A 23,206-nucleotide genomic window follows, 5' to 3' on the forward strand; every position below is an offset into this window, starting at 1 on the left:
GGGTAATCACATAAATATGATTGCAAACAAAGGGTAAAGATCTCTGCACATGGTTATGAGGGTATTTAATGGTTGTAGTAATCATGTAAAGGATGGGGCATATGAGTCTCTGGTAAGACACCGAATAGTGTATGCTTCTAATGTATGGGACACTCACCAGGATTACTTGATTAAAGAAGTGGAAAAAATCCAAAGGAAAGCAGCTGGATTTGTTCTGGGTGATTTCCGACAAAAAAGTAGCGTTAATAAAATGTTGCTAAGTTTGGGCTGGGAAGACTTGGGAGGAAGGAGACGAGCTGCTCGACTAAGTGTTATGTTCCGAGCTGTCAGTGGAGAGATGCCGTGGAATGACATCAGTAGACGAATAAGTTTGAGAGGTGTCTTTAAAAGTAGGAATGATCACAGTATGACGATAAAGTTGGAATTCAAGAGGACAAATTGGGGAAAATATTCGTTTATGGGAAAGGGAGTTAGGGATTGGAATAACTTACCAAGGGAGATGTCCAATAAATTTCCAGTTTCTTTGCAATCATTTAAGGAAAGGCTAGTTAAACAACTGATAGGGAATCTGCCACCTGGGCGACTGCCCTAAATGCAGATCAGGATTGATTGATTGATTGATTGATTGATTGATTGATTGATTGATTGATTGATTGATTGATTGATTGATTGATATTCTCCGAAATGTAATTTTATCCTTCAAACTCGCTATCTCTTCCTTCGTCTTCCTGAGTTCCCACTCACACCCGCAGTCCTTACACATGGCTCTCCCAGCCATTCTTTTATCTCTTCAAAGAAATATGAAATAATATGGAGATATCAATAGAAATAAGTGTACGTCTTATTCTATGAATAGAAGTAGGTATGTGTATCAGAGGAAGGAAATACTGTAAAACACGAATAGTATTGCTGCAGTCCTAAACTGTAGTTAAGCCTATCCTAATTACAGTAGAATTGAAGTAAGAGCTTTTTTTCAAGAGGGATATTTCCCCTACGACACAAATATTTCTCAATAATAAAATAACAACGCAAGCAACTACACTACAATACTCAGCTGGACGTAGCCCTACCCTAATTAAAACAGGTCAACTGAAACTTGAGTTAGAACGAAATACTTGATATTTAGCTGAGTATTACTCTTTTTCTGTCTACCTACTGACAAAAGAGAAGTTCCCTGTCTACCTAGACAAATATTACTCAACGATACAGTAAGTACGATAATTCCTTATAATTTAACAACATTGCAACAATTCCTAACTGCGTTTAGACGTAATCTAATTACAATTGGTTAACTGAAACAACACAAATTATGTTAAACTTCAATACTGATTAGAAAGTATTTTAGATTTATTCGTACAGGGTAACAAAAATTAAACTGCTCCTAAATACTGAAAGATCGAGGGAGCAAGTATAAATTATGCCGGAGGCTTGAACTGTCTACTGAAGCTTTCGGCTCAGAGAGGTCAGCTGATGACAGAGATATATTGATAGCTTTATTGTAAAGTTATATACAAAACAGTTGACCGAAAATAAGGCTTTAACAGCACAAATAGAATTTGACACGCTAAATACCTAGTTTACTAATGACGAAAATATTATTTTACGGAAATATAACCATTCCTATTACATTTATCATGACCTCATTGATCATCGTATCAAGCTTCATTGGAATAGGTCTTGTGAAACCAAACTAATTCCCTTGTTATGGATTTGTTAAAAGCTCTTACCTGTGTACACCCGTCTAAATTTTTTGATAGCAAAAATTGAGAGATGTCCAGTCCAGTGTTGCTGCTCAGAAATCGTAGAATAGATAAAATTCTGATATTTAGTTCCTAATTGAATACAATAAAAAATTCATATTGACCTGAAAATATAGTTAAGAGTTGCTTTGTCATATTGATCAGGTACGTACAAGGCTTATAGGAGGTGTAATTCGTTGTCTCTTTATCGGCCTATTAACAGAGAATTGTATATGTGACAGATGCCACTTTCCTCCTTTCGAAATTGAAACAAGTCACTTTAATATTCATGACTACATGAAATGTATTCATATTTGCTAAGAAGTAGGGCTAAGAAACTGAGAGGCTTTAGCGTCAGACAAAGAAAGGGGTCACCGTTTCGGATTTGATAGTCCAGCTTAAACGTCAATAGGACGAGACTGCCAAGACCAATTGTAAATCTTGTTATACTAAATTTATTTGCTAGTTGCTTTACATCGCACCGACACAGATAGGTCTTATGGCGACGATGGGATAGGAAAGGACTAGGAGTGGGAAGGAAGCGGCCGTGGCCTTGATTAAGGTACAGCCCCAGCATTTGCCTGGTATGGAAATGGGAAACCTCGGAAAACTATCCTCAGGCCTGCCGACAGTGGGGTTCGAAAATACTATCTCTCGAATACTGGATACTGGCCGCACTTAAGCGACTGCAGCTATCGAGCTCGGTTTATACTAAATTATAGCTGTGTTGTTTGCTGCGGCTACACGTATAACGGTAGTGATTAATAAATAACAGAATATGTCTGTCATTCTGTCATTACCCGCGTCGTTCTGTCATTAATTTAATGTTTTCTCGTTTAGGTGTTTTCTATTTGTAGTATTTATTATTCGTCCATTACATTCGGCGGACTGGGAAAATGTAGAATTACGTGTAATTAACGAGGGCGAGTGGTTAAGACACAGGGCTGGAAAGTGAAGAATCGTGGGTTCAAACACTGCTACAGCCGTTAGTGCAACTTCTAAACAAACACACATTTTGCAACGGGGGACATTTATTGTAAAGGAGGACTTGAACTCTTTTGAATGAATGTCAGAATATTGATGTCAAAAATGCTGGAGACTTATGAACACGTTTATTTCTATACGAGATAATCTCTCTATATAGAAGTGAAATCTCTGACTCATGGACACTCTCATGATCAATTCTCATGAAACTGTTGAATGAATAAGTATCCATCCTCAAAGTTCAATTCACTCTCCTCCTCTCACGAACATAACACAGTGTCAATACCTGCGCATCGTTCGTTATCATATAACCACTCCTTTCAAGTGTCTGCTGCAAGGCTATGGAATTACCTCTTTAACCTCTTTTAAGCGGTCTCGTCTATTAAATGTATAACCAGCTTGTGTGAATGTGGTTAGTATTTTAGACTGTCCTCTGAAAAGGATCGTGAGCCCTAACTTCTCCACACATCAAGGAATGAAATAAATAAATGAGCCACAGGGTTTTCATTTGGCACATGTGTTCTTCGTAAGGGAGCTCTTGGAGAGATGGGATAAAATTGGGGCAACTCACCTAAAAAGAAATCAGAAATCACTACAGGGATAAATTTTGGTACAGGTTTTCTTTATAGGATATTCAGAGAAATTAAAGATATTTTGTGGTAAACTCCCCAAATACACAATATCATTAAATTACTCCCTTTCCATTTGGGACAAGTGTTTATTACCATATAATTCTAGAACGCAGCACGTTTTATTACAGTATTTAGTATTTGAGGGGTATAAATAGGATTAAATTCGCACAGATTAAATTTACTCTTGCTATAGCCTATAGCTGCTTTATTTTGCTGCGGAATCCCTTTGAGGTAAGTTTCCGGTGGATGCCTTGCTTTCGGTTAGTCTTTGAAATAAGTTAAATTAAGAGGTGCTAGCCAGGACTGACCAGTTTAGTATATCACGCATGCAAAATTTTAACACGTATTATTTACAGAGGATGAAAGTACAAGTTGAAACTGTGTTAGGAGTCGATTAGTTTGGCTTTAGAAGAAAGGCAGGAACATGCGAAACAGTCATGTCTTTACATCTTATCTTAGAGGATCGAAATAAGAATGACAAGCCTACATATATGACATTTTTAGGTCTATAAAAGGCATTCGATAATGTAGATGGGACCAAGGCAGTTGAGCTACCGAAGGTAATCAAATACCGAGAAAGAAGAATTATCTACAATCTGTACAAAAATCAGCATGCAATGATAAGTATCGACGACGACGACTTTCAAGCAGCACAGAAATGAGTGAGGTAAGGATGTAGTTTGTCCCTTCTTCTTTCGAATGTTGACATAGAACCGTGGGTAAAGGAAATCAAAGGGTATGCAGAAAATCAGTAGAAATTGCTGAATGGTATGGACATATTCTTGGAGAAGGAGTACGAGATAAAAGAAAATAAATAATAAACAAATGTAAAGGAGTGCAGACGAATGAATTCAGATGACGCAGGTACTATTAGATTAAGAAAAATGTCAATCGATCAGTCAGTAGTGATCTGCATTTACGGCAGTCGCCCAGGCGGCAGATTCCATATCTATTATTTTCTTAGGCTTTCCTTAAATGATTTCAAAGGAATTACAAGTGTTTGGAACACTTCCTTTGGTAAGTCACTCCAATCCCTAACTAACCTCCATATAAACGAAGTTTGCCACATATTTTCCTCTTGAATTCCAACTTTATCTTTATATTGTGACCTTTCATACCTGTAATTTTAAAGACATCACTCAAACTTATTCGTCTACTAATGTCATTCCAGGCCATCTCTCCACTGCCAATCTTTTGTCGGAAATCACCCAGAATATATCAAGCTGATTTATTTTGATTTATCCAGTTCTTGAATTAAGTAATCGTGGTGAGGTTTCCATACACTGGAACCATACTCCAGTTACCGGGAACTTATATGCTCTCTCCTTTAAATCCTTACTACAACCGCTACATACCGTCATAACCATGTGCAGGGAACTGTAACCTTTATTTACAATCTCATTTATGTGATTACCTCAATGAAGATGCTTCGTTATATTAAAACCTAGGCACTTACAATTATCCCCAAAGGTAACTTTCACCCATCAACGCAGTAATTAAAACTGAGCGGACTTTTCCTATATGTGAAACTCACATCCTGACTTTTAACCCCGTTTATCATCATACCATTGCCCACCGTCAATCTCACAACACTATTGACTTCACCCTGCAGTTTTCGCAATCCTCTAACGTATTTATTACACTATACAGAATAACAACATTCGAAAAAGGCCTTATTTCTGATTCCACTTCTTCTTCTTCTTCTTGCGTTACGGCCTTTATATATATAAGGAAAAATAAAGGTCCAATAATACTGCCTTGAGGAATTCCCCTCTTTATTATTATAGTGTCAGATATAGCTTCACCTACTCTAATTCTCTCAGATATGGTTTCTAGAAATAGAGCCATCCATTTGTCCTTTGTCTAGTCTATCTGCACTCATTTTTGCCAGTAGTCTCCCACAATCTAACCTATAAATGCCTTTGATAGGTCAATCACGATTCAGTTCATTTGATGTTATGAAACCAAGATGTCTGCTATATCTTGTTGGAATCCGCTTCAGTGAAATAACTTTCCCTAAACCAGAACTGCCTTGTATAGAACCAGTTATTAATTTCGAAAACATGTATTATATATTCAGAACCGATGTCGTTGTTATCATAGATGAATTTTAAGAATCCTTTAGAATTAGTCACCTCCCCTATCTGGACATTATCATTATAACGAAAAAATCTTTACATACTGCTGACTGAATACTTATCCTTTTGAATATCCTCGCATACACATTCCCCTTGTTCATCAATGATTACTGGAATGTCCTCATTGGAACCTGTTTCTGCTTTAAAGCACCTAAACATGCCCTTCAATTTTTCACTAAAATTTGTTTGACTGCCAATTTTGCTTCCCATCATGTAATCCTTAGCTGACTTCTTAGCTCGATTCAATTTCCTAGTAAGTTCCTTCAATTTCTTCTTACTTTCACAGCCATTCTTAACTCTGTCTATTTCCAACTTGCACCTCCTCCTTCTTAAACTCTTAACTTCTTTATTATTACACTGTGGGCTTTTGCCATTCCTTACCACCTGCCACATTCTCCAACAACTGCTTTAAACCCATACCAGTTTCTGTTTAAAAGTGGAGGTGGATATAGAAACAGTCACTTTTGCTCAGATGGCAGCACACGTCTTAAGATTGTAGTATGTGTATATGAAGTGAGATTGATATAGCTGCTTGGGCTATTAAACAAGGCTGAGAAATGTAAGGCCTTGCTGTTCATGAAACTGATTCCCGATCGCGCTCGTGAAACGTATCATTTTCCCACTAGATGCTTGCTTGTTAGTCATAATATTGCGCGAGCCAAGTACTAATTCAAACATTGAAGAGGGTGTAAAGACGTGCTTTTGTACTTTATGAGCTTTTTGTGCTAGTGCGGGTGGTTACAATTTATTAACTGAAATTAATGACCGTATTTATGTAATGCGAACATCGGAAAAACTTAAAAAACCTTGCCGTACTGTAATGTTCATTACTGTAATTCAAAGACCTCAAAAGTATATGGCATTTCATTTCACAGATTGCCGAAAGACGAGGAACATATAACTGAATGGTTTTTGGCAGTTTATCGTCAATGAGATATTTTGGAATCTCTGTGGAAACCTACTGTACTTTTCACAGTTTGCAGGCATTTGAAAGATCAGATTGCAGCGTAAGCACAGCACTAACAATTCTACTTCCGAAAGTCATTCCATCCGTGTTTTAATATTTCCCCGGGCACAAACAAACACAATCACATACAAGAAGACCACGTAAGGCCACAAAAGTGGGAAATGAAGCTAAACCCTACAAGAAAATCCAACTTCATGTGGAAACAACCACATCTACAGCCAGTGAGGAGAACGAGCCCTCCAACTGTAATAAGCAGTGAGCCATTATATAAAACTACAGGCACAAACTTAAACTATACGTACTTAAGTAGGTTTTGAAACTGAAAAGAAGAGTCAGAATATGTAGGAAAAAAGAGCACTAATCATGAAGCAGAAAAATATTATTACCACTTTAAAAGAAAGGATGCATCGACTCAAAAATGAAAAAGCCGACATGGACTTCGCAGTCAATTAAATAAAATTTCTGGACTAGATGAACAGGGTGATTTGAAAGGAAATTTCTTGATTGAGCAAATTCAAGATTTATTAAACAAAAATGTAAATATTCGGAGAGAATACCGTAAATATCTGCAAAGGTCTGAAAAGGCAGATCATCCACAGGTTTCTGGATCGTAAGATTTCTTCATATTTTGCACTTACCACTCCAAAAATTATAAAAATTTACTTTGGCCATTCCTGAGGAGAGACAGGAATTACTTCTTTGGTACGAACTCGTGTGATTGCAGAAATGAAATCCTTACAGCACGATAATGAAAGGTAGATTCTCTCATTATAGGTAAGATAGCAATAAAACCATAGCTGGTCTATAACAGGAATTCGGATATGCTTATTGGAATGATCTATGCAGAGAGAGATTCTGTTGGTACTGAAGACATGTTTGCTAATAAATTGTTCTGCATTCTCTTCGAAAGTCTTTCCACACATTACAGGATTTCTGTGTCAAATTATTTTACACAGAGCCTGACAGAAGGTCAACTAGCCAACTTAACACGCGGGGCATTACAGCTTCTTAATGACTGTGGATTCCAAGTCGTCCGAATTGTAACAGACTGTTGTCAAGTGAATGTTGCCATCTTTACTCCTTGTCTGGAAAGGAGGCAGACTTTGTACATCAACTTCAGAACCCATTAGTTCCCCGCAGGCATATATTTTTTAGTTTTGACCCTGGTCGTATTTTTAAAATAATGTAAAATCGTAACACCTGAGCAGGAATTGTAAAGTAAATGGTAACGTGATAACTTCAGAACATGTGAAAAAGCTTGTATCACATGCAGAAACGATTGGTAGTGAATCATGTGTGGAAATTAACTAGGACAGTTGTATACCCTACAAATTTGGAAAAGATGAATGTTGCAAGGGCTAAAGTAATATTCTCGACATACACTACTGCTGGCCTAAGAAGTTTGGAGCAAGTAAGCCCAGAAGAAATCGGTGTCAGGAACAGCTTCAATGAAACCATAAATATTCTTGAAATGTTTCAAACATTCATGATATTTCCAACAATACACATGCCATGACCTCCAAAAATTCTAATCAAAATATTTTCTGCAGTCTTGATGATGACAGACTCTCCTGGTGACCAATTACTTTATTTCATGCATTGAAGCGATTCAAACAAATTCAGACAAATCTAACAAATTCACAGAAGAAAAATTTCAAGCTTTGGTGTTCACAACTCTGTCAACTGCAGCATGCATCAGTACCTGTTATCCACGTACTTCCATTATGTCTTCACCAGAAACTTCCCAAGTGATGACATGGAACTCTTGTTTCGCCATTTAAGGCAAAAGGGAGGATTCAATATAAGTTGGACAAACTTTCGTGTCTTTGCTCTATGAAAGCAACGCTACAGACTGGCATCATTGCAGCTTCTAATCATGGCAATGTGGAACTTAGAAATGATAGCAAATCTAATTTGCCTCCATTAATAAACAAAGGAAAAGAGTCTGAAGTGCAAAAGGATGGAGGCATTGAAATTCCAAAGATTTCTCTTCAAGTTTTACACATCCTGGAGAAACCAGTTCAAGGTAGGTCTACTCAACTTCTGTTTACATGAGCAAGTACAGTTCGATAATATAAGGTCGTAAAATTTCATGTCACTGATTTAACAAAATATTTTTAAAAGTGCTACAAATGATTTCATCCTTAATTCAGCAGTGATAATTACTTTCACCAGTTTTCAGAATCTGTTGTTACTTTGTCATCAGTTTTATTCGCAATGATAGCTGGATATTTGATACATGTTGCAGAAGAAGGAACTAGATGTGACTTACCTGCAACTTATACTCCTGCAGTATGTTTAATCCGTTTTCAAGACAGCGGAAGGTTACGGTACTCAAACGCTTTCTTCAGGGCTTTGTTACAAATGGGTTACGAGTTTGTTATTGAAGCAGTACACTATCTTGCTAGAAAACACTACCTACCGATCTGTATCCACTACCTGAAAGACATCTTTTTAAGGGAAATCTTATGCAAGACTTGCAATAACGAAACATTGCCACTATTGTTGCTGCAGAAATTACTCAAGCTTTTGGTATACAATATTGCAAGGAATATTTAATCGAAGTGCCAAAATATTGCGAATCTGGACCGAAACCCTTTGAACAGAAAAGTGTTAAAGCTAAGTTAGGCAGTGACTCTGTGGTTGAGACCCATTACAAAGACTACTTTTTTAGTAATAGCTTTTACGTGTGTACACATTAACTATATATTCACACACACACTTTGAAACACCTTTGTAAATATGTATAAATTCGTGCTGATTGTGGATCCATACTACGATGACTCATAACTTCAAGATACTGTTGTAAACAAGTTTCCAACAAGACATGTTAACATCATATTGACGGATTACTTGTACTACAACAAAAATGGATATTATGCAACATTTAGAACACGTGTTTTCTCCGTAACATAAATAGCTATACATTAGCGAATTTTCACAAGTACTTGTGACACGATCCATGCTGTACATAAAATATATTCAAAACTTGTGTCCTAGAAAGGCGACCCAGGCGGGAGAACTGATAACTAAATTCAGTGACCCCCACTTCTCAATGCTCATTCCCCAGCCTTGTTTAACATCCTAAGCAACGAGTGATATATCGCTTAGTGGTGTGATTTCAACGGGAGTCCGTGTATTTGAATGTTGACAAGTGGGAGAGTCCTCTACATAGTTGGCAGAGCGCGGTTTGGGTGTAAGATGGCGGTATGAGCTATTGTTTTGAATGGGGGTGTATGTGGTTTGAGTGTTGACAGTTGAGAGAGTTCATTTGATATCTAACAGTGTGCAATTCATATCAAAGAACGTGGTATAACAGGGTTTCGAATGATAGCGCGTGAACTGAATGGTGTCCTGCATCAAGCTACTGGGCAGTTCGAGTCTAAGTTATGTTTTGAAATGAGAGAATGCACTTTTTAGAATTTGAAAGATCAATAAGCAGATCACGTGGTAGGGTCACTGCTTGTGACTTCGCTGTGAGCGTGTTCTGCGACAGCTGTGATAGGCACACATGACACTCCCGCGGTGATCACATGAAAGAGTCACTGCTTGTGACTTGGCTGTGAACGTATTCTGCGACAGCTGTGACAGGCACACATGACACTCTCGCGGTGATCACATGAAAGAGTCACTGCTTATGACTTCGCTGTGAACGTATTCTGCGACAGCTGTGACAGGCACACATGACACTCTCGCGGTGATCACATCAAAGAGTCACTGCTTGTGACTTGGCTGTGAACGAGTTCCTCTACACCTGTGGGTGAGTCTACCACGTGAGTAGTTTGTACAACAACCGGGGATCGATCTCTTGTGTTTAGGACACGCTATAATCTAGCACTGCCTTGCTACTAAGTCTGTCTATGTATGCGAATTTATGCCCAGTTCAACAGAAAAGCACAGTCTGGGCTACTAGTTCTTTGAGAAGGAGAAGGTGTGGTAATGGTAGTGTATGTTTACTGAGTTGCATTAGTCTTATGAAGATAGCTGAGCCACTGAGAACACGGTAGAACATTGGCCTGTCTACGCTACTAGGACCATCTACATATGTGATCTCATCTTTAAGTCTACAGATTAGGATATGCGCTGCTAGATTCTTCGACATACGTGAATTCATTCGGTATATTTAACAGGCTTACCTGATAACAAGACAGCTTAACGTATCTCCATGCTGGGTTAAAATTCGGAACAGAAAAAACTTTGAACAAAACTATCTGATAAAACACATAATCGGAGTAACGAATCCCCCTAAGAGAAGTCCCTGCGACGAAACATTGGACCTTAGTAATGTATTTTGAATGTTTCGGAAGTCTCCTCAATCTGCACGCTGAGGATGCACAAAGCTGCGACGTCAGAGCGCATGCGCTTTAGAAATGTGGGCTGTTGGTTACGAGTGCATCCTTAATATTGCAGGCCCTGGTTCGACACCAGGCTTAAGCTTACAAGGGCGTTAACGTTTCAGACCCAAGTTCAATACCCAAGAGTGCAAGCTTAACGTAACAGCCAACGTCATCACAAACAAGAGCGCATCCTTAAACTTACAGGCTCGAATTCAACTCCAGGCTTTTCGCATAAGACTCCAAGATTAACTTTGCAAGATTAACTTAATTGGACAATATGGCGGCTATACGTTATTCTTATGGGACTAGGGAGGTGGTGTAAGGCTGATAAGTACTTACTCTGAAGGGCTACCTCAGGGCCTCGGAGCTGAACGACTAATTTTTTAACAGGGTGGTGGCTGTATATTTTGTTATGGGAGGCGGGAGATGGTGCATTTAGCTGCTTCAACCAATAATAAAAGACAGATTGGTAAAAGGCAGAAGACGACGCGGTAGGAGACACATTTCCTGGGTTCAAAATATGGAGGAATGATCAGGGATTCACTCTCCTAGTGCCATAGCGATGGATGAACGAACATAGCACATGAAGAAGATAAGGAACATTTACGCTGTGGAAACCTTTATCTTCCATAAACTACATCGCCTCTGACCACCTTTTTTGATGTCAAAATACGAGTCAGTGGCACTTGGATTAAATTGTCAGGCTACTAGAAAGTGTCTAAATTCCATGGTCTACCAATCAGTGATTAGAGCATTAGATCTTCGTGCTCAAAATCTAAACAAGAACAGGCATTTCATGGAACGTAAATAAAGATCCTGTGATGGTACTTTTGTCTGTTACGACTAGACCAGACTAGTCGATAACGTGCGGTTGCCTCACACCCACAGGCTGGGGGGATCACCACCATAGTTATGAGGCGTTCAAGGCATGGTGAGAAGTGGGGTAATTTACCTCTTCTTTCTTTCTTTCGTAACTGGACAAGAAATTGGAGTATGTCTATCCCAAAGAGTAACATGCAGATCCGAATGTTATTAGCCAGCTACCCCGACACCTCAGCAGCTTTCACACTGTCGCAGCCATAATTGAGATTCTGATTCCCTACATTTTTCTGAAGTGTGTGCGAAAAACAGGTGAAAATATATCGCATACTACAGGAAACAAAACCAGGCTTGAATGGTGTCCAGTTAAAATACTTGGACTTGATAGCGGTGCACCAGCCTGCAAAAGGTTTAATAGGTGATATTACCTCACTTAAGTGTAATGAGTTCGAATCTGATTTCCGGTTTTCCTTTTCACGAAAGTATTTTTCACTGTAGATTCTCATTTCCTTCAATATCACGATTTTGACTTCATTTTACTGAATTTTGACACCATCTAAAGACACGCAGAAATAATTATCCTATAGACGAACAATAATAATACTCCAGTGCTGATTGTTCTTTCATATCACTTAAGGAATTTTCACGATAGCCGCAACATTTCCTTTATAATACTTTGGAACACATTTCAGTAAATATGAACAACCCTTAAAGATGTGCAAAAATAAGTAATAGGTGACCGTAATTGACTTGCCAGCAAAATAAAATTTTCTCTGAGGTCTGAGATGTTGTAGGTCACTGTAAATAATTTTAATACTCTGAATTCCGTGCCGGAGCCGATTTTATTATTATCATGATAATAATTAGTATTATAATTATGATTTACTATATTTAAATTTGGCGACATAATTGCGCTAATAACGTCCTATTTATAGGATCTCAGTTTCTAAGTATGCATTCCAAGAGGATATAGTTGTATTAACAGAAACATTCCTACTGGATAATACTAGTGTGAAAGGATACTGTGGTCATCATACTATGGCTTATCAGGGACAAATAGGCAGGCCGAGTGGTGGTATATCTTGCTTAGTTAAACCATGGCTAACACCCACAATAGTTATACATAAAACCCAAAACTTATTGGGTATCAGAACAAAAATTGGTGTAATTCTCTGCTCATACTTTCCACCAGATTCGTCTTCATTTGAGATAATAGGATCCTTGAGCAACGCCTTATATAAGGTTGGAAACAAGCCCACAATACTGGCAGGAGACCTAAACTGCCGAACTAATGTACATAACAACAAAACGGAGGCAGTGATAAAATTTTTAGAACAAGAAAACCTACTATTACAAAACGATAATCGAATCCCAACGTACGTCTGCCACAATGGCACAAGTGCAATAGACCTTGTCTTTTCAAACAATCAGGTCAAAATCCTAAGTCAACATATTCTAAAATCATCTTTGTTAACGGGCATCAAGAAGCACCTACCAGTTCTAACTTCTCTGAAAACTAACAGAAAAACGCTTCAGTCTCGAAAGAGTAATCAAGTAAGAATGAATAGAACAATTAACGTAGAATCACTTAAGCAATCAGCATACACTGCAAACCAGTATGTTCTCCAAGAACTAAGTAACGGACAGCTCGATAATGCAGCCCGGATTATAGTAGACACAATAAAAACAGCAGTTGAACCAGTAGGAAACTATCATCGTAAGTCAAAACCTTGGTTTGATACTCAATGCTATGCGGAAAGGCTATATGTATTAGACTGCCTATATAAACCAAGATCTAATAACAAGAATCCTGAAGAACTTGAAAGATATAACAATGCTCGTCGCAAATACAAAGAAATTCTAAAGGAAAAAGAAAGAAACTATTTAGACATGAAGCACATTCAATTGGCAGAAGAAGCAGAGGCACACCCTTTTGTGGCATTAAGACCAAGACAACCACATTTCAGCAACAACATTGAGATAGAAACATGGGAGAAACATTTCGCGTCAATTCTTAATTGCTGAAACCTCGATGCAAATATGAAAATAGTTGCAACGTATGTCTCGAATTACCAACCTATCACTGAGCAACAAGTTGCAGAGATAATAACAGAGTCTAAGAAAAAGAAAGCCCCTGGCCCCGATGATATAGTAAATGAGCACTTAAAAGGCTCACTTGAACAGATGAACACGTTATGGACAAAACTGTTCAACAAATGTTTAGGGAAAAGGGGATATACCACAGTGCTGAAGGTACTCCAAAATCAAAATTCTCTACAAACGAAAAGGAAACACAGAAGATCCAATTTCATACCAAGGTATCGCCCTAGAGAAAATGGCTTTAAAGTCTTCACTAAAATTCTTTGCAATAGACTAACAGAGCTGGTTGACAATTCTATCTCAGACTCTCAATTTGGTTTTAGAAGGGGTAGATCAACTCTTCATGCAATAAAGAATTTATTGAACGACATCGATGATACATTAAGGAAGGAAAAAGGAAAGTTCTTTGCAGTTTTTTTTTATTTCAACAAGGCTTTCGACTTTCTGGACAGAGGAATACTCATCACGAAATTAGAGCAACTGATAGGACTAGAAAACTACCTCACCATTATAATCAGAAAGATTCTATCTGACACAAGAGTGATAATAGATGATGGCGTTGCTACATCCAGTACCATAAAACAAATGAATGGTGTACTTCAGGGGGACCCCATGAGTCCCGTTTTATTCAATACAGTAACATCTAATGTAACAAGAATCACCCATGGGATGGATAAGGACGTCGTTATTTACATGTATGCCGATGACATTGTCATAGGAGGGCCAGTGCTACAAAACGTCCAAGATACACTCAATAGACTCTCGGAATGGGCAATTGAAAACGAATTCTCAATTAATACTAAGAAGACAGTTCATATGACTTTTCCGAAAAGAAGGAAAGAATGCATTAGAAGACCAACTATACCTAGAAGGAAACAAAGTAGCAATTGCGAAGCAATGAAGCAATACAAATACCTGGGCATTTGTCTCCATACGACTCGGAGCACCTTCTCTATAGATGTTAAACAAAAAGTAACAGCAGCGATTAGAGCCATGAAAGACATTCCAAGCCCGGAAAATTGTCTATGTCCACAGCAATGAAACTTTTTCAAGCGAAAATAATTCCAATTTTGACATATGGAATAGAAATTATATGGGACCATTTAAAAGTACGTGATCTGGAATCTCTAGAAAAAGTGAAGGCTTCATTTCTTAAGAGAACACTTGGTGTTTCACAATCCACTCGATCGAGACTTGTATATGTCCTAACGAAAGAGGACTATCTAATTCAAGAAATCAGAAATACTACGCAACTACCATCAACGACTGCCCTCCAAATGCATTAAGAAAGCGAGAACAAAAACGAACTGACATTTGGTGCGAGTTTTATACCACTGACGCCATGACGAATACGGCGTGGACACAGTGTAACTACGAGTTAACACATGTGGTGACCCGGTATCTTTGTCATGGTTTCCATCATGTAGTCTGTACTAATAAGAGATTCCATGATCCTTGTGACTCATGTGTACGCGAACTGTATGGTGAAAGTTGTCACAGATATCACTTGCAGTTTTGCAAAAAGAGAAACAAATCATTGTGTACTTATGCTAAACACTACTGCACATTGTGCGCAATTCATTTAATAAAATAAAATATCTAAGTATATACTTGAGAAAATTAGGTGAAAGCCAAATATTTTACATCTATGCGAATTCTCCAAATATGTAAGATCCATGTAGTTATTTGACTATTTAAAGGAAACACTAGTTGGCAAACTGGTCGCTTTATTTTAGGATGCTCTGCTGTAGCAAAATCTGTAGGCAATAAACTGTCTGGTTTGTACCGGAGAGGTCGACATGAATCTTGGGTGAATGATCAATCAGTAATTCTAAATTCAAAAGGATACTTCATACCGAACTGAGAACTAGAACAGACTTTGACGCTCAACAAACCTACTGTACCAACATGTACAGATGTTAAATATATCAACATTTTAGGGTTTTGACACTTCTGCATTGTTTTCTACGTAATATATTATTTAGTAAGACATATTTTGTATATGAAAGCGCAGACCAAACAGCCGCGAGATTTCTGTTCAGAATCACTCCTTGCTCATGGCTTCATTGATCATCGCAACCAGTGCCTCGATACGTCTCATCCCACTTCGAAATTCATCAAACTATTATTCACTTTTGAAGTAGGAAATTAATTTTTTAAAGTAGTAAACGGTTACATTGCGGCAATTAGTTTTGCAGTGCCCTCCTTGATCGTCCTACCATGTTTTATTGGAATATGGCTTGTCAATCAAACAATTATCGCTACACCTCACCTGCTTACAGCAGTCTAAACTTCTTGGTAGTAGAAATTTAGGGAAGTTCACTCCAGTGTCGGTGCCCAACCATGCGGGAACAGGTCAAATTCTAACTTTTAGTTCCCAACTTAACGCAATAAACATTCCATATTGATCTTAAAATATTGTCTGGTCTTCCTTGTCGTATTGATCAGAGGGACAGACAAGACTTAAACTATATGAAATTCATACTCTTTCTACAGGCCTATTACCAGAGAATTGTACCTGTGATTGACGTCTTCCTTCTGTATTTCAAAATCGAAACAACCAACTTGAATACTGTTCAGTAAATTAACAAAACACTGCCTTTTGAAAGAAGTAATTATTTTCACGACTCAAATTCAGCACACTTACTCTTGAATTCAAGAATATAGATACTGGAATTTAAACGTCAAGGAACGTCGAGACCAATCGCAAATCTAATGATACTAAATTATAGTCATAATCTTACTAAGCTGCCTGTTGGCCATGATGGTTATGGCGTCAAGTCTATACGGTTAGTCAGTTCGAGTCCCGGTTGTCGTAAAAATGGCCCGCAGGGTAGGAGAGTTAGTGGTATATTATTTGTAATCACTAAAGTCTGGATTCAGTTCCAAACCTCTCCGCAGTGTTCGTATGGAGTGGGAGCATGGTGAACCGTCCGTCGGATGGGGACGTGAAGCCTTGAGCGGACCCCGACAGGAGTAGGCTATGTGCCGACACCGGGTTTTACCGTCTCCTTTCTTTCTATCACATATGCCGTCATTCAATTCATCTCATTAACTCCTCTGATGAAGATGATTACAGGAAGGGCATCCGGTCGTAAAAAATTCGCTGCGAAATCTTTTCTCGAATCGTACCCGACCCGATAGTGGAAAGGGACAATGGTGGCTGCGGCTAGTGGTGGTCTACGCTCACGGTTTAGCTACTTCGTAAAAGAGTCTGAAACTCGTCTTTAAAACGCCGTACAATAAAAACAATGCACCCTACAGGAGGACATAGTCCTATGTATCCTAAGTGCTTTATAAATTTACCAACTATTGTACCAAAATTCGTTAAACATTGGTCATTAACTTAACAAGGAATGACTTTTTCACTAATGCGAAGCGAATGTATGTGTATTTAGTATTGTTACGCTGTTGTTCGGGTCATCAATCTATAGACTAGTTTGATGCAGCTCTGCATTTCACTCTGATTTTCGTAACCGTTTTATTTCTAGGTAACTACTGCGTCCTACCTCTACTGTAATCTGTTTGTTATATTCATACATTGGTTTACCTTCCCGTTCTTACCGCCTGCACTTTTCTCAAGAACGATCCTGGGTCCTAAGATATGTCCTATGATTCTGTCTCTTCTTCCGATCAAATATCACCAAATCATACTCCTCTCACCGATTTTAGTCAGTATCGCAACATTCGTGTTTCGAGCTACTTCACTACTATTTTCCTCAATATAAACCATGAAAAAAAAATCGTGCCTATAGTCAGATATTCATCCTAATAAATTCATATTATGCGCCAATAGAAAGCTGAAAGACTGACCTACGTGAAGACAACACAAATATTGTCATGATTTCGTAAAATAAAATTATAACATTTTTTGAACAAAGGAGATTGTTGAAATATTTTCCTCAAACAAAATAATTTCTGACAGATAATTAAATCCTGAAGCATGATATTCTGAAACGCACAAGTATGTTCTTACATATTCTCCCACAGTTCTCCACTTTCCATTTCAAATGCTAAGTAAAACGCATTTTTTTCTTGGAAACGGATTTTTGAATCCTTTTCACGAATTTCGAACCTAGAGTTTATCTTAGTTTCCTTAGGTCAATTTCTTCTTTCCTGTATTGTGATCAAATAAATCCACACAAATATCAACAGTTCAAACTTATCACTTCGTTGGTATCGCAAATACTGACGTATTGAAACCTTTAAGGTCCTTCGTAGGATACCTACCTTCCTTACCTATTAGCAAATCCGCATGAGATCTTTCTCTTGGGTCGTCTATGGGTTCTTCGTCACTTGCTTAGGTAAGAGGCGGGTTTCAATAATTTAAAGTATTTTTATTTTACATTGAGAGGACTCCAGTTAAAAGAAATGGATATTTATTGACCATACACGATAAAGTCGAAGATATTTGTGACATTATTATCATCCCTAAATATTGAATTCAGCCTTGTCCGTTAAAAAAATAACAACAATAATGATGATGAGAGACGCTGGCTTTGGAGACATTAATTCAACTGCCTGAGGGGCATCCTTACTAGAAACCACTATCTTAATTTAAGATTGAAATAAAGAAAGTCTGGAGATCCCTAAGTTCGGTTTCAATGTGAGACTGCATGTGCTAACATAATGATTCGTGATGATCCAGTCCCCGTAACACGAGCTCTGGACTCTTAGTATAATTAAGGCAGTCCAATCGGCATGTGCCACACAGTGGTTGTACGGCATGGACCCTTAATTGAATCGATGTGACCTTTGACTATGTCATGGACCGACATCTGACATTTTTATTTGCGTTAAAGTCATCGTGGATGATGACCGCAAGGAAAATGATGCTATAACGGCAGATGGCCCTAATCTAAGTCACTGAGGATAATGATCATCCAAACTTCTAAGCTGAAGACTGAACACAATTAAGTTACAGTAGTTGATTACCCAGGTTTCCACATTAATAAATCCCCAGCACGTCCGATGCTCAATAAAACAAAATAATAACAACAAGAACAACAACAAACGCTCACAATACTTGTGGCAGTAATGTACCTTGCCATCGGACATGTCCCCTTAATCGTTAAGTTAATAACTTGAAATTTCCCAGCAAATAAAACTAAGATTTCCAGAATGCATTTTCAAGTTAGTCACTTGGATTTAAGCTAATTCTCGAAAAACGCTCCACTGAATTTAATAAATGAATAAATGAAGTAATCTCATAATCCTAATTAACAACAAATTTTATCTATCCCGGACGAATGGATTATTTTAAACTCGCTAACTATTTAATTTTATTTTTCGTTGTTACTCGGACCTGTTTATCAGAGACATTCCGCTGACGAAACTCTTGGTCTAATATTGTTTGTGCTCAAAGTTTTCTTCGTCACCGCTGGAAAGCGTAATACATTGTCATAATTACTAGTTTGCCTGCTGCCATTTCTTAATGGATGCAGTACTTTTGTATCCATCTCTTGGCACAGGCCAGAGTAAAGTGTAGCTTTCACCGAAGTCCCAGTCTCATCCATGGCTGTGACAATATGGAAGCTGCTGGAGTATGGGTGGTGCTGAGTAATGGCATTCAGAGCACGACTAGTGCATCTGAGTGTTATGAAAGGTGTTGCTCATAGGGTCAGTCGTGCTGCAACAGCACTTTCTGACCCAGTGAGGAAAGCAATGGCAAACTACCTCACTCCTCGTCTTGCCTAGTACGCCTAATTTTGGTGCTGCCATTGGTTTTTGCGGTTTCCTTATAACCGCATAACCTTTGGTGGTGCTATTTGAGGATCCAACCAGCCTCTGTGCTGATGACCTAACAGACAGACAGAATTACTAGTACTATTTATTTATTTCATGACGTCACTCATCAAGCCTACATTATAACATCAATAATTATTAAAACACTGGCTTGGATAAACTTAACCTTAAATCCTATAATCTGTATAAATTTCCACACAACCCATGTCAAATCGCTTATAACGCCTACGGTTATCCCTTGGCATGCCCATCATTCCACTCCGTAATTTAAACCCACCAAAACTTTGCAATGGTACTAGAGTGCTAGTAGTGTCATCGCAAAGAACCGTTATAGAAGGTTGCATAATATCTGGATGGGGAAAAGTTGAGACGGTATTTATACTATGGATTCCCATCATACCGTCGAATTTCCCCTTTGATTTAAAAAGTGTGCAATTTCGTATCAATATCAGCTTTGCTATGACAATCAACAAGTCCCATGGGCAAACATTGAGCATAGCTGACATAGATTTAACTAAGGGTTGCTTTACACATGGGCAGCTGTACGTAGCATGTTTACGAGCGAGGGATGCTACTAGTGTTGTTGTTTTAGCCCAAGGAAGTCGTACACCAAACACTGCATATGAAGAGATTTTCCAATGAGATTAAAACGAAAATGCAAACAAATATTCAAAACACTTCAGTAGTTGACAAGGAAGCTTTATAAGTCCAAAAGAGAACTCAACGCGTTGTAAGTCGCGGACACACTTATTAAAAATTAAAGTACTGTATTTCATCCAATTTACCTGTGTAAAAACGAAGTGTGTTCATAAAGTATAATTTTTCATTTTGATGTTAAATAAATAGTTTAAAACATCGAACGGCTGAATAAATAAACGCGGGTGAAGCCGCGGGTACATACTAGTTGTTGTAAATTTGATGTAAACTGATTTCGTCCATTATTGTAGAGCTGAAGATACCTTTGCGAATACTGGGGAGTTGAAAATTTCTTAAGATTTCTCGACAAATATCACACACGGAAATCGTTGAGTTGCTTGTAAGGAGGTCAGTTAATGAGTACAACATTGCAAAAACAAGAAGATTATGGCAAGGAGGAAGTAGAGTGCGAAAACGACATCACAAGTGACAGGAAAATGGAAACGATCTCTTTTTACGCAATATCACGGTGAAAATTTGCAGTTTTTACAAATATAACAAGTTTGTTAACGGAAGTTGAGACATTCATTAGTTACAAGGACGTGGTACACAGATCCATTATTTTCTTCATTTTATCATCTTTTATAAATCTTGTGTCCTAATTCGTTTTAAAACGTTATATGTAGTGAGACCTGTCTTCGGCTTTTCTCTGATTTTATAGTTTGGCACTTAGAACCTTCTTAAATCATAGTATTCAGTTATTGATATCGACTGCAATTTGTACCTCCATAGACTCAGTGTAATGTGTATTTATTACATCCGTTAACCGTCCAAGTGTTGGTTCTTCCCTCGGGCTCATTAAGGTATCCCACCCCTATCATCTCAAGGGCGCCTGAGACATTTGGTCGGGGAGGAGGACCAGTATCTCGCCCAGATTTTCTCACCTGCTAACATGAACATCGGCCTTTTGTGTGATGGACAGACTGGAAAGGGCGGGCAGGAAAGAGGGAAGGAAGCGGCCGTGTCCTTAAATTAGGTAGCATCTGGGCATTTTCCTGGAGGAGGAGTGGGAAACCACTTCGAGAATTGCTGAGGTACGAATAGAACCCCCCTCTACTCAGTTGACCTCCCGAAGGTGGGCGGAGCCCTTTCCACTCTTCGTACCCGGGCCTCCGTGGGTGGCAGTTAATCATGCTAACCACTACAGCCAAAGGCGGACAGTATACTTCTTATATGCTTTAATTGCAGATCTAAGTATCTCCTATCGCTTAGTTATGAACTACATATTCCCCTTTTGTGTTAGTCCTTTTACCTCAGTTTCTATTTTAAATCTTCAGTAAACCAAATGGGATATTCTCTTGTCTTACTGCAGCGCAGTTCACACTCGCACGCTGGCGGTAAGGGACGTGCGGAACAAGAGCTGTTTTAAGTGAAGTACAAGAAGTCTCAGATGTATCAATAACGGACTTCACATCGTGTGATACATCATCCCTCGTTCACAATAATAGATAAGTTTCATAGATTATACAGTGCGGTCCGAGTGTTGGTCATACTGATGAATTATTATAAGAAAAATAATTTGGTACCAGGCGCCGAACGTAAGTACGCTTTGCGGGGCGGTGTTCCTAAATCTGGACATGGCTTGCGCAACAAGTCCACTGTATTACTCACCAGCTATCAATGCCATGAAATCAGCATCAAACGCAACCATACCTTGGTATGAGGTGGTGTCACCGTAGAGTACTTCCTGTCAGTCTGGATGTCCGCGTTCGAATTCCTCCCCTGATGAAATTCTTTGTTTGACTGGTACTCTCAAGCTACGTGCAGATTTAGAAACACCCCCTCACAATTCCCCTACGAAACGATCTCATTGGCTAACTTCAACAGCCGACAGCAGTGCGAGTCATCGAATTATTGATTCAGTATGGCCAACTCTTTAACGCTCACATATCCGGTTCTGGTTTTTTTCCAACCACCGGTTATAGGCGTCCTTAAGGTGATTTGATATTGCGCCGTTCCTGCGTCCAGGCAAGGACACAAGAGATCCAGACTAGCTCTATCTTCAATAAATCGGGTGACTGAGTTCTACGGGTGTGAGTTCCGCAACGGAAAAACGACCAGGTCAAACAACGGTATTCCCTAACTAACGCAGAAAGACGTCTCTTACTCGTATTTAGCTAGGTACCATTCTCATTAATTCTTAAGAAAATCGTCGTCGATCGTTACTACTACAATCTTACAACTAAACCTTATGCTAAGAACACAGAGAAAGAGTTTTTAGGTTTCACCATTCAAAATTTATTTAAATATTAAATCAGATATTCAAGCAATTAGTTCAAAATTTTACTAATGAAGTAGCCTTAGTATTGACTGACTCATCGTCGACCTAGTAATCCATATCCGTCGATAACGTTGGAAAAATCACGTCCTTTCACTTCACCCTAAGTGATTGAATGTTTTCTCGGCTTAAATAGCTTCCTTTCTTAGTACTCATTCATCTCCGAAATCATCAATTAATATTGTAAACGACATGACACATGTGGGAAGATTCTTAAAAATAAACTGCCCTATCCTTCTCTTTCAATTCACCTAGCGAGTTGGGTGATGATTAAATAAATTAAATTGGGTACAGCTACTAGTATTTACAAGTGCCTTCTTGGCAAGAAAATAAAACATGAAAATTATTTACATTAAAAATGTAGGATGCATCCACAGAAAAGAAAAGAAAACTCCTATCAACTATTATTTATAGTCCTTCTAGTTCTATTATTTTGAGAAATAAAGAAACACATGTGGACTTTCTGAGCCATTCTTCAGTCAAGAAATGGAGTTCTATTTGTTTAAGTCAACCGTCCTTGGACATCGCATCAGATTATGTTAACTAACACTTGATATTTATTCTTAAAAAAAAAACTATCACAGTACTTAAAATTCAACTGTCTGATTGACTGTCCGTAGCTTTAAGACTATCAATGAGGATATTCTAAACTCTTCTTGCGTTGTTCTGACAAGTACACACATATACGTTTTACGTCTTAAATATTGCTCTCTGCCTGTTTAGTTGCTTTTTAGACACTCATATTTCCTTATGTTACACATCATGAGCTAA

This window comes from Anabrus simplex, chromosome 1, assembly GCF_040414725.1.
Source record: "Anabrus simplex isolate iqAnaSimp1 chromosome 1, ASM4041472v1, whole genome shotgun sequence".
Classification (NCBI taxonomy): Eukaryota; Metazoa; Arthropoda; class Insecta; order Orthoptera; family Tettigoniidae; genus Anabrus; species Anabrus simplex.